The sequence below is a fragment of the Triticum aestivum genome, chromosome 1D (genome assembly GCF_018294505.1).
Source record: "Triticum aestivum cultivar Chinese Spring chromosome 1D, IWGSC CS RefSeq v2.1, whole genome shotgun sequence".
Classification (NCBI taxonomy): domain Eukaryota; kingdom Viridiplantae; phylum Streptophyta; class Magnoliopsida; order Poales; family Poaceae; genus Triticum; species Triticum aestivum.
The window spans coordinates 31,271,184-31,275,871 of record NC_057796.1 but is presented as its reverse complement, the minus strand read 5'-3'; positions in this window follow the sequence as shown (position 1 = coordinate 31,275,871).

Below are 4,688 nucleotides of genomic sequence, written 5' to 3'. Positions count from 1 at the left end.
GCCTCACCCTGTCCATATATTGGGCACGGGCCTCGCCGATGGTCATGGTGCAATGCACCGGCGAGGATGGCGCGGAGGAGGGGGTTGGCGCCGGATCGTCGACTACCATGTTCTCCATTGGGACGTAGTCGTCCTCCGGCTGCCTGCCGGCCAGCCGGTTGGCAGCAATGGCTGCCATCTCCTTGTGGTCCGTCGTCCGCCCGTCCCGAAGAGCGCTGGAGCGCAAGGAAGCCATGGTGGGCAGTAGTGGTGTGGACAGGAGAAAGGGAACGGATGCGGATGACTGTGGCTATGGCCGGCGCAACAGTTTATATAGCAATGGTGGGCGGGCGGAGGGACGGACGTGTGGCGCCGGAGTAGCCGCCTCGGCAACCGCGTATCATTAATGTGGGCGGCAGATGGACGGACGGACGGCACTTGTGCCATTTGAAGGCGGAGCAATCTCCTGCACCGGGAAGCGGGGCGGGCGGCACTGACTGTTTCGCGCGGAAAGCGCGCGCGGGCGAGGAGATGACTTTACTTGGAGAGGATGACAATGGGGACCCACCAGGTCCATAGCCTCACGTACGCAAGTGCCTCCTTATTATATATATATATATAACTATAATTTATTTTGCTTCCTCCTGGTTTCCTGACATCACGGTCCCACACCATTGTCAACCTATGTAGTAGTCAATAAACGAGAGAATTGCACAAGAAGCGGCCGACAGCTGGGACCAAGCAGCTCGAGCAGTATTTGTGTTTTTGAGGTGTGAGCACTGCAGAGTTTTTCGATGTTTAGCCCAGATATTAATTTTTCTCCTTCGAACAACAACGAAAACATCGCTGCAGGTAATAACTGGGCGGGCTGTGGCCCGTCTAGCCCAGGCCAGATATCCAGCCCAGATATAATTTTTTGTCAAGCTGAAAATGGCTAGCCCAGCTATACTTTTTTTAGGAATACCCAGGCAAGGTCAAGTTGTTATTCTCCGCTCCGCTGGGCTGCAAATCTTTCCTAGGAGGGATGCATTAGGCTTAACAAGAAAATGGGCTTTAAGAAATAATAAATGGGATGTAATTATAAAAACTGGGCAGTAACTATAAAAAATGCACCAAACACGTGATTACTTTATAAAATATTATTTTTGGATATTGAAAATTTTAATTTCATTAATTGTTGCGAGCGCAATGTTTCGTTGGATTTTTACGTAATATAAATTTATATTGAAATTGTATTTAATTGGGCTAGAAATTTCGGGATAAAAATATTTCGGATCCCATCAAAATGTGGGAAATTTTATTGAATTCTGTTTTGAATGGTTGGTTGAAATGGGCTGTACTTTTAACAAACTGTAAATGGGCTGTATTAAATTCCATTAGAATTCAAAAATGGGCTACACATTCTTACAAATCTCAAATGGGCTATAAGTTCTCTGCCACACACTTCTGGCCTTACTAAGTTGACGCGTCCCCTAAAAAAATAGAGTTGACGCGTATGCAAGGCTTTGTCAACTTATAGTCAACACACGGTTCTAGCAGCAGTGGCCGTTGGATGTCCATCCAACGGATGCCGTGCATCTTCTTCAATCTCGGATATTCTAGCTTCACCCGCCCAAAAAATGATTCCTCCCCCTGACATCTGGGGCGCACCGTTTCGGAAGCTGACCTGTGGGCCTACTAAGTTGACGTAGCAAGGGCTTTGTCAACTTAGTCAATATAAACGATTCTAGCTGCAGTGACCGTACGATGTCCATCCAACGATCGTCGTGCTTCTTCAACCTCTGGTCTTCTTGCTCCAGCCGCCCAAAGCAACACCGGTCGTGCCGCCTGCTCCTGCCTCCCGTGGCCGGCTGTGCTGCCGCGAAGGCCTCACCGCCCCCTACTACTCCCACCGCTGGCCAGGCCATCCCTCCACTCACCCACACCCCCTGTTATTCTACGGCGATGGCAGAGCAGCCGAACCAGTGAACCCTCGTACTCCTCTCCGCGTGTGCGTCCACTGCCGTGTCTTCCCCGGCTCCGCGTCGTCCCCTTCCTAGGCCTCGCCGTCGTCCACCGCCCTGGTGCTCTCGGCGCGGCGTGGTCAACATGGTCAAGGAACGACTTCCATCGGACGTGGACTGTACGTGGAGAGGCTGACAGCTGGGTCCACGGCAACCGCAAGGAAGTGCCTCCTTATTACGCGGAAAATAATTATTCCTCCACCTGACAGCGGGGACCCACCGGACGGGCCACCAGTATTTTGCGAAAAAATCATTTCCCCCTGACTGCTGGGACCCACCGGACGGGCCACCGTATTTCGCGAAAAAAACGTTCCCCCCGCTGTCAGCTCAGACCCACCGGAAGTGCCTCCTTATTACGCACAAAAAAAATGAATACTCCCCCGGCTAGCTGGGACCCACCTTGGTGGGAGGCTGACTTGTGGGCCTACTAAGTTGACGGGGACGAAGGGCTTTGTCAACTTAGTCAATATGAACGATTCTAGCTCCAGTGACCGTACGATGTCCATCCAACGGCCGTAGTGCTTCTCCAACCTCTGGTCTTCTTGCTCCAGCCGCCCAAAGCAGCACCGGTCGTGCCGCATGCTCCTGCCTCCCGTGGCCGGCTGTGCTGCCGCAGAGGCCTCACCGCCCCCTACTATTCCCACCGCTGGCCAGGCCCTGCGGCGACGGCAGCCTCACACCGCAGCCAAACCAGTGAACCCTCGTACTCCTCTCCGCGCGGGCTTCCACTGCCGCGTCTTCCCCGGCTCCGCGTCGTCCCCTTCCTAGGCCTCGCCATCGTCCACCGCCGTGGTGCTCTCCGCGCGGCGTGGTCAACGTGGTCAAGGAACGACTTCCATCGGAAGAGTACTGTACGTGGAGAGGCTGACAGCTGGGTCCACGGCCACAACCCAGTTTTTTTGTGATTTGCCAAGTAAGTCGCTTTGTCAGGCCTGTTGGGCTGCAAATCTTTCTAGACGAGGAGAGCTTTCATTCGGCTGGCCGAGAACATGGCCCATCAGTAATGAGAAATGAGCTGTACATTTTTAAAACACATCAAACCGACAATTAGTTTCAAATATCTTTTTGTTCATTTCAAGATTTTAAATTACATTAATTTTTATGCGTGGAGAATTTGTTGGATTTTATATTGATATACATTTATTTTTAAAATCAGTTTGAATGTGAGTCAAAATTTCGGGATTAAAAACAGTTCGGACCACACCGAAATATGCAAAATTTCGTATAATTTTTTAACCGTGGCCACAATATGGGCTGTAATGCTAACAAAAAGAATATGGGCTCCAAAAAAAACCTCAAGAATTAGCAAATGGGCTGTAAATTATTAGAAATAATGGCAGATGGGCTGTATGTTGTTTTCCACAGATTTGAGGCTTTCCTAAAAAAAGGTTGACGCACAAGCACTGACTGTTGGATGTCCATCCAACGGCCGTCGTGCTTCTTCAATCTCTGCTCTCCCTCTGCTCTCCCTGCTCCAGCCGCTCAAACAAGCGCCGGCGGGACTGCCTGCTCCCTCCTCCCCGCGGCCAGCTGTGCTGCCGCGCATGCCTCACCGCCCCACCGTACTCCCATCGCTGGCCTAGCCATCCCTCTACTCACCCACACCTGCTGTTATTCTCCGGCGACGGCAGACGAACCAGTAAACCCTCGTACAGTCGTACTCCCCTCCGCGTGGGAAACAACTGCCGAGTCTCCCTGCCTCCGTGTCGTCCCCTTCCTAGGCCTCACCGTCGTCCACCGCCGTGGTGCTCTCGGCGCGGCGTGGTCAATGTGGTCAACGACCGACTTCCATCGGAAGAGTACTGTGCGTGGAGACGCTGACAGCTGGGTCCACGGCCGCAGCAAGGAAGTGCCTCCTTATTACGCGCAAAATAATTATTCCTCCACCTGACAGCAGGGACCCACCGGACGGGCCACCGTATTTCACGAAAAAACGTTTCCCCCCTGACTGCTGGGACCCACCAGCTACACCTTCGCACGCAAGGAAGTGCGTCCGGGCAAAAAAATGATTCGCCCCCTGACTGCTGGGACCAACCAGCTACATCTTCGCACGCAAGGAAGTGCCTGACAGTCGGGAGCCACCTGGTCGAAGCGTACGTAGCGTTGTCATTCTGGTCGCGAACGTGTACGTACATATATACTGGTGGATGTAGAGGCGCGCACGTGTCGTAGTAGAGGCGCGTACGTGTCGTAGTAGAGGCGTGCACGTAGCATGTACACGTACGTACAGCGGCCAGGGTGCAAGAAAGAAAATACGGCCACATATGTGTACATACGGGCGGGGTCTCGAACACCTACTCGCGCATTCGTACGGCTAGGGCTCGTGTACATGGCTGGGTCGGAACCGAGAAACAGCGTCGTCGTCGTGTTCATGGGGAGGCAACGGAATGCGTCGTGTTCATCGGGAGGCAACGGAACGCGTGGGAGCCAACCGACTGGGTCGGAACGGAATGTGTGGTCGTGTTCATCGGGAGGGCTTGGACGGAACAGGCAATGGAAACGAGGCCTGGCGTACCGCACAACGGAGGAAACAGACCTCCTACGTTCGGAACGGGGTCCTGTTGATCGGGAGGGGTCTGGCGTACCGCAAAACGGAGGAAACGGACCTCCTACGGTCGAAACGGGGGTCCTGTTGATCGGGAAGGGTGTGGCGTACCGCAAAACGGACGAAACGGACCTCCTACGGTCGAAACGGGGGTCCTGTTG